Below are 14,380 nucleotides of genomic sequence, written 5' to 3'. Positions count from 1 at the left end.
GTAGTTTGTACAGATTCAAATATAGCAACCCAGAACCGTAATCTTTTTTTATCGTTTCAGATTTAGTTTGTGTGTGTGTGTGTGTGTGTGTGTGTGTGTTTTGTGTGTGTGTGTGCTCCTATGGCAAATATAGACTCTGTGCCCATGGCGCTGTGGTCACAGCCTAGTGGGTTGTGGCTGGAGTTGGCGTGAGTTGGGGATCTGGTGCTGGGGGATCAGTGGTGAGAGGTAGTCATCGCTCGAGCTGTAGTGGGGATCTGAGCGTTTGTTGTGCAGCATACTCTGTGCAGTTGGGGTGGGGTGGGGTCTGCCACAGGAACCCAGACTTTGGCACATACTCATCTCTGTTTCCTTTATAGAGGGAAAGAAGCCACAAATGCATTTACTGGCTTTATACTTTGGGGCTTTATTTTTAAAATCATGCCCCCTACAATGAACAGTTAACGGGTGAATCTCACAAATGCAACAGAAAGTGTACGAATAGGATGTTCACAAATAACCTAAGGATATAGAAGCGTTTACTTGATGTAATGAATGTAATTATGGACATTCAAATCTGTTTCTATAATAATAATAATGTCTTTTCAAAGTCTTGGGCAAAACACAAAGTCATTCTATCGTTTAAAATCGTTTTTTAGTGTCTTGAAAGAGCCGTAAATACTCATTTATATTTAGTATTGGATAGAAATGCGGTAGTTTTGCATATTATCTTGAATTTTTCTGTCACTTTACAAAACCTCTAAAAATACAGGACTGTTGTGAACACATCGAGCCCCTGATATTTATGGTTGTAGCTATAAATAGAAGACTGTTAAACCCCGGAAGTAGTCCCATTTCTGCCTCTGCCATAATTGTATGTGGATTCTCAAAATTGCACAAAACACAACCGGGGAAAAGAGACAAGTGAGGGCAAAAAATAACTTCATTGTTGACTGTTTCGGTAGTGCCTGTTACTCTGGCTGTCAAAAAGCTTTATGTGAGAATCACTTATTTTAAGTGTAGCTCGCATCATAAGCAGGCCTGGGCTTCAGCAGAGGCCATCGATCTGCTACTCTGTATTTTATCGAGAGGTTTTCATCAGTAGTGTACAAACCCGATTCCAAAAAAGTTGGGACACTGTACAAATTGTGAATAAAAAAGGAATGCAATAATTAAAAAATCTCATAAACTTATATTTTATTTACAATAGAACATAGATAACATCAAATGTTGAAAGTGAGACATTTTGAAATGTCATGCCAAATATTGGCTCATTTTGTACATGTAAGGAACAGCTGGAGGACCAATTTGCAACCTATTAGGTCAAAAGAAGAAAAGAGCCTCTCAGAGTGGCTCTCAGAGTGGCAGTGTCTCTCAGAAGTCAAGATGGGCAGAGGATCACCAATTCTCCCAATGCTGCGGTGAAAAATAGTGGAGCAATATCAGAAAGGAGTTTTTATCAGAGAAAAATTGCAGAGAGTTTGAAATTATCATCATCTACAGTGCATAATATCATTCAAAGATTCAGAGAATCTGGAACAACCTCTGTGCGTAAGGGTCAAGGCCAGAAAAACTATACTGGATGCCCGTGATCTTCGGGCCCTTAGATGGCACTGCATCACAAACAGGAATGCTACTGTAATGGAAATCACAACATGGGCTCAGGAATACTTCCAGAAAACATTGCTGGCTAAAACTCTATAGGTCAAAAAAGAAGCCATATCTAAACATGATCTAGAAGTGCAGGCATTTTCTCTGTGCCAAGGCTAATTTAAAATAAACTGTGGCAAAGTGGAAAACTAATCTCTGGTCAGACGAATCAAAATTTGAAGTTCTTTTTGAAAAACTGGGACGCCATGTCATCCGGACTAAAGAGGATAAGGACAATCCAAGTTGTTATCAGCGTTCAGTTCAGAAGCCTGCATCTCTGATGGTATGGGGTTGCATGAGTGCATGTGGCATGGGCAGCTTACACATCTGGAAAGGCACCATCAATGCTGAAAGGTATATCCAAGTTCTAGAACAACATATGCTCCCATCCAGACGTCGTCTCTTTCAGGGAAGACCTTGCATTTTCCAACATGACAATGCCAGACCACATACTGCATCAATTACAACATCATGGCTGCATACAAGAAGGATCCAGATACTGAAATGGCCAGCCTGCAGTCCAGATCTTTCATCCATAGAAAACATTTGGTGCATTATGAAGAGGACGATGCGACAAAGAAGACCTAAGACAGTTGAGCAACTAGAAGCCTGTATTAGACAAGAATGGGACAACATTCCTATTCATAAACTTGAACAACTTGTCTCATCAGTCCCCAGACGTTTGCAGACTGTTATAAAAAGAAGAGGGGATGCCACACAGTGGTAAACATGGCCTTGTCCCAACTTTTTTAAGATGTGTTGATTTATAATCAACTTATTTTTCCCTTAAAATTATACATTTTCTCAGTTTAAACATTTGATATGTCATCTATGTTTATTCTGAATAAAATATTGAAATTTGAAACTTCCACATCATTGCATTCTGTTTTTATTCACAATTTGTTCAGTGTCCCAAGTTTGTAATTGGTTAATGTTTTATATAATATATAATATATAAGGACATACAGTGTATTACAGTGGTTAAAATGGGATTGGGAGAAGAGGACAACCTGCTGTATTAGCAAGTGCAAACATCTAGCAGCATATAGACCTAACCGATATTCTATTTGGTATGATACAGTGATACAATGATATGTATGTTTATTTTGTTAGCCTTTTTTATGTGCATTACTGAGTCAGTACAAAATCATTATATTTTTAACCATACAGTATTTATGCTTTTCAGACAAATAAAATTGTAATTAAGACTGCCAAAGTCAATTTTTTTTTCATTTAATTTATTTCCAGTATGTCTTTCATTTTTGACTGTTGCAATACACATTGTGAATTGTATAAAGACAATGCAAAATACTAAACAGTGGATCCTTAAAAACAGCTAATTGGAGATGTTGCTATAATGATTAAAAGTTTAACCACTGGCCGGTTGAGTATTTCAGAAATTGCTGATTTCCCGGGAGTTTTGCACAAAACTTAGAACATAAAAACTATCTAGTGAGCATGCTCTGTATAGGCAGAAATGCCTTATTGATAACACCAAAGCCCATAGAAAGTCCTACAGTAACTCAAATAACCATCTACACCCAAAAACATGGTAAGCAGTAAATAATCTTAAAATCCACAACATGGAACAGGAGTGGTGACTGGTTACACATCGATTTAAAGTCCTGTTAAAAAGTCAATTTCAGGAATATAAGGTTAACAGTTATTGTAACATCTGGCAATTTCTCAATCATAAACTGTTCAGTTTTAGTAATTCTGCACAAACTGACTAGACTCAGATTCCTGACAGGAACGGAAACTGAAAAGTGTGGTATTTTTCTGTTGTGACCTCACTGTTCAGGGTGCTGTGCGTAATGAGATGCTTTGCTGCTCATCATGGTTGTAACAAATGTTTATTTGAGACTCTATGGTGTTCCTGTTAGTTTTAAATGGTCTAACTATTCTCCTCTCATTGCTCCTATCAACAGGGCCTTTCTGCTTATAGAAACTCTGCTCAATGGAGGTTTTTATATACATATACATATATGGCATTTGATAGATCCAGAGCTAACACTGTAACAAGTTCAAGCATCTTTCTTCTTATTTTTTCCTTAATGTCTTTAGATATACATTTTATAATAAAATGTTTCATTATGTAATTAGCTACCTTATAGCAGTATAATGTTGTTCGCATCATTTCTTCATCTTTCTTTTTATTGCTCTAAATATTATTATAATATTATTTATACTCTAAATCCTAGACCCCCTTTTTTAGCACAGTAACTATTGGGACAGGATGCAATCGCAGCATGTAGCTGACTATTTAGGATGAAGGACCTTATTCATTCAGTCCAGCAGTGACTTTAACCTACACTTTGTCAGTAGCTACTTTACTTTACTTTTAGCTACATATTGACAATAATATAATAACAAATCTAAACATTCCAAATCTAAACAAAGCTTACTTAAAACCCCAAGTCTTCACTGACTTGTTGCTGTGTGTGAAGCTATGCAACATTCAAAAAGTGAGTCCCACCTCCTCAAAGATTTCATGGAACTATTCCTCAGGGAACAGGACATATATCAGTCAGAGCAAGCAATCCACCTCATTCTTAACCCAGGAGGTAAAATACAGCTTCTCCACACAGCCTGGTTAAGTGAAGCTAGTAAAAATGTGCCATAGGTTCTTATTAATTTACCTTTTTAGAGAGGTTTTTTTTTTTTGCACGGCCATTTACTGGTGCAGGATAATCTCTCTTTGTGATTCATAACAATATAACTCTAAATGAGGAGGAAATGTCAGGTTATGTTTCAGAGGCGACCTCCTCCACACCCTCCATCTGTAGGAATGGCCTGTGCTCATTGCAACATATGCTGCCTGTTGCACAGCCGCCATCTGTTCCCTCCTAACTGATGAAGTGATCCTGTTGCCATGGAGACTGGGCCATTCAGTGAACGGGTCTTGTAAACGTTTCCCGCAGGAGCTTCCCACTTTTTTCTCTTCTTTTTTTCTCCTTCTTTTCTCTCTTTGTGTTGTTCAGAAACGCTTCATACAATTCTGACCAGCAGAGGAAGCTAAAGGAGGGCCACATCAATTTGCTGTTGACTTGTGTTATTGTGTCGATCTTGCTTCTTCAATTTTAAGTGATTCCATAAGTTTGCCTGCAACTTTATTATGTCAGAAACTTTTTTTTTCATTTACAGTGTACATTAGCATGAGAATGAAATGCAAACTTCCAAAATGTAGAGTACATGAATAAGGTTGAGTTAAAGAGAAATTGAATTAAAGAGTAATCTAAAAAGAAAAAAAATAGTTTTATCTGAAATAAAAGATCTTTTGTATTTGTTTAATTATTACTTTCCTATCTGCTTCTAATAGTCTGATATTAACAGCTTGTTTTTTCCAGAGTTTATTCAGGAGTTCATGACATCATTGTTTACATCTGAATGATTCCCAGGAGCGCAGACCAACGGCAGACGTCCCAGAGGACAGAGGCCCCGGCAGCCGGCTCTTTGTATGGCTACTGTACATGGCTCTAAGGGTGATGATGTGGTGTCTGATTTCTTTGCTCATAACTGCCACTTTTCTGTTAAATCCAGGCCACAAATAAGGGGAAACAGCAATGCTAGACAAAAGAGCCCAAAGAAAAGAAGCCAACGACTGTGGAAATCCAATCCCAAAGTCTAGGCTTGCAACCTGTCTGCTTCTTTTCAACTCAACTCTATCTACCCAACTCTCGTTCAACAGACACAAGATAATGATTGAAGGAGCCGAGCTTCTTTATTGGACCTGTTAGCCATATGTCAGTCTTCAAAGTGACATTGAAAGCTGCTGCGAGACAATAGAATACACAGCTAATAGACGTTTGACACTAGGCGTTGAGTCGGTTGATTATATCTAGGTGCATACCCTAACATCTATACTGATCAACATGGTGGGGTTTAAGACTAATAAATAGAGTCATGTTCAAATTAAAATTGATGTGTTTACCATTAGGTGCCAGCAGCACTCACATTTGACATTTGTTTTATGATTTACTAACTTTATGGGCAAATCATCCTCATCAGAAAGGCTCCCACCGGCCAAAGCAGGGGATTTAGGGAGTGTGTGGAAGTGGAAGTCAGATGTGAAAGGATGTAGTGGGAAGGGAGTGCACTTCCTGTCTGCTCCACTCAGGCAGATAGAATGCTTGTTGACCATTCCTGGTTGATGTTTGCTTCATTGGTTTTTTTGCTTCTCTTCTCAGCCCTGCCTCATGACAACATGTGTTATCAGTTTCAGTGTTCCATGTTGTAATGTAACCTAATAAGCAAAGTACCAGTAATATTTCATATCACAAACTCAGAGCATAATACTATATTTAAGTCCATAACCATACACAGAAATGGTTTTAGCTCCTGACTTTTACATTTGGTGGTATTTTCCCTAAAAACCTTGATGGTTCATGTTCTATAGAAAATGTTTTATGTTTAAGGAGTTACTGTAAATTGTAATGATTTCTACACATTTACTTGTACATGCTTTTATTTCAGATCTCTCACACAATTTTACCAGAGACTAGTGTAATGTGATATTCCTTTGGTTTATTCAGTTTGTGCATGTTGTGTACATTGTGGCTATAGCTGTCATAGTTTATGCCTATATATGCATGTGGGTTAAGTGGACCAGGAATTGGAACTTGTTAATGGAAAAGATTGTTTGGTGGAATCTGATGTTTGCACAGCACTAAGGAATTGACACCACTCTACTTCGTTGTGGACCATAATGAGTGTTATTGTGAAATTGACAGAAAGCTGAACTCAGATGCTCACTGCTCCATGCTGTCTCCCAATTCAGATTGTAAATTGTCTTGAACTTTGGTTGACTAAAAGAATAGCCCTGATTGACATACACTGCCACAAGTGTGTGTGGTTGGCAACAATTTCCTCTTAAATGGAAAATATGTACATATGAGACAAGTGAGCTCAAAGCATTATGTTATGGATCTCTAATAAAAGAATGATGATACTCCAGGGTCTTCTTATTTAATATACAGCTAATTACACAAAAAAAAATATTTAGTTTATTAGTAAATGCAACACAAGTAAGTGTAGTTAATTTAGCATTGAAATGTTTTGGACATTTTCTTCCTTACTTCAGAATCATCGTTTTATATATATATATATATATATATATATATATATATATATATATATATATATATATATATATATATATAAAACAAAAACATCCTTATGTTTCCACTGACACACACAAACACACATCTGTATTTATTTAACCAAGATCATTCATCCAGACATGCTCAGTAGCTTCACTCTAATACTTTAATAATTCAGGGTTGTCTCGTGGGTGTCTTTTGCTGGTAGGAAAAATCCCACTCCCCTCTTCAAGTAATGATTTAAACACTGCCAAAATAGCAAACATGAATACCCACACAAGCTTAGAATTAAATTTAGCTGAGTTGTGTTTTTCTGGAGCCTGTAAGTCCAGTCACAGCTGAAAAAGTGGTGTCTCAGAAAACAAAAGGGAGAGAGAGAGAGAGAGAGAGAGAGAGAGAGAGAGAGAAAACCTCACATATCGCATGCAGTGGCCAAACCACCCACCCCCACCCCTTCTCCCCCTTCAGCCCACCACCACCGTCTACCACGCCCTACTACAGCAGCAAATCAAAAACAGTTTTATTTTTTCCCCACATTTGAGAGAGGCTGCTGCTGATTATCCAAATATATTTTACTGTGAGCCTCTAAAGGCAACCAACAGGACAATAAAAGACAATAAAAAAAAGGAACAAGAAGGGAAAAATGGTGTCAAAACCTCGACAGCCTCTTATTATCGTCTCTTTTTGCCACCGCCCCTCTCGCATCAGTGCAATGACATTTGGGTTGCGTTATTCCTGACAACTCGTGCACAGACTCAATTCCTGTTGGTTAAAAATAAAGCATTGCTATTTAAATATTGACTTAAGATTCTACTTCCTAAGATTGTAGAGAATTGTAGGGCAAGAATCCATGGCCCAGATTGTCTTCTAGTAAAGCCGCTACTATTTCTTCACCGTCATTTCAACTAAATATATGCATTTTTGTTGGTTTTGTTGGATCATCTCATATCAGATCTCTATTATTTTTAACATACAAATATTTTTGTTTGATTTTGGTTTTCTAAGGTTGAACTGAATAAATAATTCTGAATGAACCTTTAGGATTTTTTTTCTGGGAAAGACTTGTGGTAGTTGTAGTTGCTGGACAATTAGCTCTTTTTCAGTTTGATTTGGGAAATTACTGGTTACTAGTGTATGGATTTCAGGGGACATCTGGAACCTGCTGCAACTGTGGAGGGTCCAGCAGGTCCTGTGGTCATTTAGCACATCTTAAGCAGTCATGTAGGAGAGCTGTGAGACAGCATATGGTTTTGTACTTAGCTCAGGAGTCATCACCTCCTGGACCAAGCAACAACCATCTCAGCAGTCTCCAATAACAGCAAATTAAATGTACATTTTAAAAACCAATCTAGTGCTTAGGTCTTCTTCAGTGCCCTGTATAGCTTAGCTAGCCCCTGCAGGTGTCCCTCAATTCTCAGTTGGAAAGTTCAAGTCCCTCCATGCTTGATTCGGCAGAAGTTTGCACTGATGTCCCACAGATGGTACCTGGAAAAACCATGCACTTCCTCTGATCTGATGTCAGTCACATGCATGTTAAGGCTGAGGAGTGGGAGTGTTAAAGTGTCCGTTCTGCGTCTCTCTGTGAATTGCCCGGGCCTCACAGGTAACCCTCTCCTGGGTCTTTTTTGCGATAAATCTTGAGAAAGCATTTTCCCCCCAAAGAGCCCCTCTTTGATCCTGTGCTCAGAAGCAGTAAATAGCTTTGATGCCACATTAGTGCTGTCCATGTTTCACAAAGCCAAGCTCTATGGGTCTGGACTGAATAGAGGTGTTACCTTGATCTTAAGCAACACTGGAGAGAATGGTGAGAGGTGAGAATAGGACGTGTGAGTGCGGGGATCAGCAAAAGCTGCTTAACCATTTTCTCTACTGTCATGCAAATGTCCCCAACAATTTTTTTTTTGGACCAAGAACAACGTGTTTGCAAAAAGACAAAGGCAAACACCTCTTGTACTACAGCTGCAGAAATTGGCAGACGTCTGTGTCGGCATCACTTCAAAAGACGTAGCACTTCTACGCTTGCTCTACACCTTACAACAGTGTTGTATAGCATGAATTCTTTTAAATATTTTTAATTCCTTTCTGGTGTCATTTTAATTTTTATGGAAATTATTTTAAAAACATAAAATGAGTGGTCACTTCATTCAGAAAGCAGCAGCAGTATCCTGCTGATGAGCAAACTAACTGAGCAGGCAGGTATGTGTCACAGCACGGTTCTCTTTGATAAGTACAAGGGCTTTCCTTTTTACAGAAGAGTGTCAAACAGCGGCCTTTCACTCTCCCGAAGAGGAGCCGCCAGCTTGCATGTTGTTTTGCAAGTTGCTCTAATAGAGGCTCTAATTGAGCAGAAAGGTGATAATACACCCGCTTTGGCCAGGGTAGTGTGAGTGTAGCCGGTTTAAGTGGATAGGTGGTGTGCGGGCATCCGGTTTAAGTGGATAATAATTATAATTATAATTATTAGAAGTCTTATTGCTGCTCATATTGTCTACATAAATTACGAATATCAATAGTGTTACTATGGTTATGGGCTCTTGTTATAGAAGGCGCCAACCCAAGTGTAAAGATATGTCCCCTAAGCCCCTTTTACCAGCAAAGTGTGAATAACCTGTGCTTAGTTCCTACACGCGAATGGCCCAAATAGGCACCCTTTCACACTGGCTTGGGGAAGAGTTAGATGTAAGTAACAGAGACAATGGGTTTTATTTCATGTGCAATTACTGGTGTACATCTCTAATACTTTTTAAATCTTTTCATTTTGAAATTTATAAAAATTTCAATTGCAAGAGAAGGATCCCATCATCCTTGGGAGAAACTTATATTAAGAGACTATTTTGGTATTCCAATACACAAAGGCCATAGACAAGACTGTTAATGGAAGTCTGGCAGACAAGAGCAGCCTGCGACCGTGTCAAAGAGGAAGCATTTGTAGGCACTGGTATCTCCAATCAGCTGATTAAAAGCTGCTTTTAGAAAACTCCCCATCCTGCTTGTAGTCCCCCACCTCTTACAATGCTGATAACTTCTTTTCTCTGCACACTGTAGGATGCAGCGCCTGAGATGTTAAGCTAATAATGAGCAGTGGATGAAGCTGATAAGGGATTTGGGAGCTGCTGATGCTGAAAGGAGTAACAAAGTCTTTCCCTGATGATGGCCTTCTGTATTTCACAGCTCCCTGTCACACCCTATCTTGTCTTACTTATCTCTGTCTGTAACTGATTTACACACACAATGAAATTCACATACGAGAATACCAGCGATATTCTCAGAAGTCAGCTGAACTATTTAAGAATTTTCTAAAGCGTAGCTATGGTATAGTTAGTTTTACTGTGTTTTATTAATTAGTACTTGTGTTAATTGGCATGTGGGGCAAATTGGTTACATAACTATTACAGCCTAATGAGTACATAACTACTAATACTGCTTTCGAATACAGGCGAGAATATTTTAAAAGTTACATTGAAGCTATGAATCTTTTCTTTTTTGTTTTCATCCAATTTTCCAGCCATTGGGTTACCTCTTATCACCCCATCTGCATTGTGCTCTTTCTTTTCCAAACATATCAGCTACTTTGAATTCCACACAGCATCCCATGAGTGAACAAAACCAGCCTTGTCTATTTTGTAACGTGATTGAATTATATCTCTTTCCCACAAGCTGGTGTCTGCTTTCTCCAAATGACACCCCTCCTCACGCCACTCTGTGGGAAAAGAAAGACATCCCTGATTGCAGTGTATAGCATGCTTTGTAACAGGTAATTTAATTTTACACCGTGGATGTATGTTGTACAATAGGGAGTGCAGGGGCATGTAAAGACATAGAAAGGGGGTCCACTAAGCAGGCTTTCATGGCTCATGTGCCTTTTGGCATGTGTTTAAAAAAAAAGTCTCGCAAGTTGAGTGCATGAATAGGGTCGACTTGATGGAAATGGGGTTTTGGTGGTGTTAAACACAAGTGCAGCAGACAACAATACGCCACCTGATAATGAAAAAGATCATGGCCTGGTCCAGATAGCAGTTCACATCCGAGGGCAAACAGCTTTGTCATTCAAAATTAGCTAAAAGACATTCGTGTCAGCAAGTGCATTCTTTTTCTTTTTTTTTTTTTTTTTTTTTTTTTTACAGTCAACCAATCTGCCTAATATGCAGAATTCTGAAAAGAAAAACAACAAAAAGTGGAAAAGTGATGCAAAGTAATCTATTGTTGTATTCTCCTTTGTGTGGTATATTTGGACTTGCACAGTATGAACACAGTGTGAAGGGCATTCAGCTAACATGCAGCATGAACAAGTTCACTGATTGAATTCATTATAACAGAGAACAGTTGTTATGGGAAATGTTTCAGCGCTTGTAAAGGTCTTCCCCACTCCTGTGTTCAGTGTGAGAAACTAGTGCGAGTGTCACACTCAAGAACTATAGCAATCAATCAATCTTTTGGATTAGGGTTTTCTGCATTTGCATTGATCTCTGCAGCTTGGAGCCCCACATGCCAATGGATGTCACCATGTGTGAATTACAAGGAACTGAGATGTGGGAGATGGAGAGCAGGGCATCGCCAGCAGCACTGCTGAGATACAGTAAGACTACATAGACCGGAACAGAAATGCAAGCTCGCACATCGATGGCCAATGCCTTTCCACATGTCTCTTACCATGTATGTGTCTGTACCCCCTAGTTTGCTACATCCTGTGTCTAATGGGGTTTAGTGTGAAAGCTAAGATAAAAATGAAGATGTGACTCTGAAGCAGAGGAAATGAGGTGTGTGTTTCATGCGCAGTTATTGCAGATCAAAGAGCACTCTTCAGGGGTTTGATTAGAATTAGCACCTACCTGCTAGTCTAGCTGAGGAGACGCTAAGGCCACTTGTTGGCTGAATAGTTCAAACAGTAGCAATCCCTTGATATACTGAAACGTTAATTACAAATCACTAACATCAGCAGCTTACCATGATTGTTATCTTGTTTTTCCTTTCCTATCAAAACCTCACATGCTTTGTCCTGAGGAATGGACTGACGTATTTCTAATGAGCCTATTCGCAGGAAACATGTTTAACATTCTACTGGGTGCTAAATAATCAGTTTAAGTCACCCACACAAATGCATTGAACACGTGTTCATCATTTAGTCATTCATTGTAGTTGGACACTTTTACCCAAAGGTCCAAATACACTTGTGCAGCATGACATCTTCAAGGACCACTTAGACCTTGAACATAATGAGCTTTTATGAGTGCAAGTTAATGAAAGAAAAATTGTCCACTCCAGTGAAGATGACAAAATTAAACAGAATTATATTTGTTTGTTTACCCAATGTTACAAAAATCAATCACGTTGTCCCTTTGACATTATATCGGAGCATAAATCGCCGAGCCTGCTAAATCTTACCATCGTAAATATTTGCCCTTCACTTATGCAAAGAGTGAAACCTAGCCAATTGCCGTCGGTGGTGGAACAGGGTGCATTTGATCTCATGACTATAAATCTTACATGTTTTTTTGGGAAACTAGTGTTAGAAACAATTAAAAATGTTTTATGTTTTCGAAATGAATAGATTAGAGATTTCATGTTTTCACAATGACTCAATTAGAGATTAGAGTTTTCCTTGCCACTGTTACCTCTGGTTTGCATCATCTGGCATGTTAATCTATATCTGATTTTCGGTAAAACTACTTTGTTAAAATAACTAAAGATTAACAGTGCAGTATGATTAAAATGCAATTGAATTGCATTGCAAAGTTTATTTATTTAAAGGCATTGCATATAGTTTACACAGGAATGAGTAAACCCAAAATAATGCAGTGTTTGGTATGAAAGTACAAAATGTAAAAACCTTCAGTGTATCTAACTTCATAAAAATTTAATCAAACTATCTTTTTTTAAAGAAACGGAAAAACTTGGACAGTTTGTAAATTTGGCTGTTAACTTGGTTGAGGAATGCATGAGAAAAGACAAAAAAAAACACCAGAGGTGAAAATAAAAATAAATAGTTCCTTTAGACACTCATAAATTCTCCATGTGTGTTTTTAAATCCTTCCCCCTTATCACTTTTCATGCTACAGATGCTACACAGGTCTTATCATAATCATATAAGATTTCAAATGGTGATATTTTTATGTTGATTTGGTACATATGAATATTGTAAAATGACGTAATGATGTCACCAAAGTCTTTGAAATAAGCTAAAGCCACATGGATTTTTGTGGCAAATGGAGGGTCGCTGCTTGGACTGGAGGAAAAACGCCTGACCCGCCACTTTTCACAACCAGCAACAACACTTCAAGGTGAAAAAGCAAACTAATTCTTCAGAATCTGTCTCACAGTCCGGTGATGGAATCTTGGTCCACATAAACTTTCTCCTTGTCCCAAATGGTCTCACACCTCTTGGTAAAGTTTTCACAAACACTCATTTGTTATGTTATTTAAACGGCTACACCAGGCGAGAACAGAGCTGTGGACTAAGGAATAAAAGACACAATACTGCCAAGCAAACATTATTATTTGGAGCTCAGCTTTATATGTTATCATTTGTGTCATGATGCCACCTTAGTGCATAAAAAATGGTCTTCACAGGCAAGCTTTTTGCTGGTTTCTATGGGTATTATATAGAAGATTATTGTTAGTTTGTTTTATTATTATTTTTAATGAATTAATTTATTTGTTTGTTTGTTTGTTATGGTTATTATCAGTGGTGGACAGTAACGAGGAAAATAAAATTTGTTATTGTACTTACCATTTGGGGAGACTTTTACTTTCACTTCACTACAAGTCAAATATGGTTTTTTTTACTCAACTACATTTTGTTAAATTAGGCGTTCCTTTTTGTTTATAAGTGGATAAAAACTTAACTGGTCAAGCAAACAGGAAGCCACTGCGCACCATTTTAAATTGTTTTGGCACTTGGTGGTATCAACTTATCACCAACATACAGTTCAGCAACAGTTCTACAGCAAGCAGAACATTTAGAGAGGAATAAAGATGGAAGAAACTCCTGACTATAACTTGTCACAACACCTGTGTTCTGATTGGCACTTTTTCTTTTAAGTCATTGAAAATAACGTTGTTGGCGCATGATAATTGTAATAGATATCAATCAGTGTTTGACTTATTAATTTCATTCTATTAATATATTGGTGTAAAGTGTAACATTAAAGTCTTAATAGCATTATAGCCATAATCAGTCATAGTACTTTGGCTCCTTAAATACATTTGAAGGCAAATTCTTTTGTACTTTTACTCAAGTGAAAGTTTAAAGGGATCACATTTACATTTATTGGAGTAATATTTTACCTACTGTATCTCTACTTTAACTCAACTACATGGTTTGTGTACTTTATTCACCACTAATTATTATTATTATTATTATTATTATTATTATTATTATGTACTCTGTATTTCTGTCCCTAACATTTAGATAATGTTAAAATCTCTTTAAACTTTCTATTTGAAGACATTATGTTCACACAAAGCTGAGGTATTCCTAAACAGCTGAATGCTGAATTACTTGAATTATTTGAATTAGTTGAATGTGACTACCCATATTTGTTTAAAATATAAAACTGTAAATGTTTTCTAAATGAGTAGATCTCCGGTTTTATATAGTCAGCAACATGGATGTGTGGAATTTGAGGATTCTAGACCAAATTGTTATGTAATGG

Source organism: Silurus meridionalis, chromosome 2 (genome assembly GCF_014805685.1).
Source record: "Silurus meridionalis isolate SWU-2019-XX chromosome 2, ASM1480568v1, whole genome shotgun sequence".
NCBI classification, from domain to species: domain Eukaryota; kingdom Metazoa; phylum Chordata; class Actinopteri; order Siluriformes; family Siluridae; genus Silurus; species Silurus meridionalis.
This window is presented reverse-complemented; position numbering follows the sequence as displayed.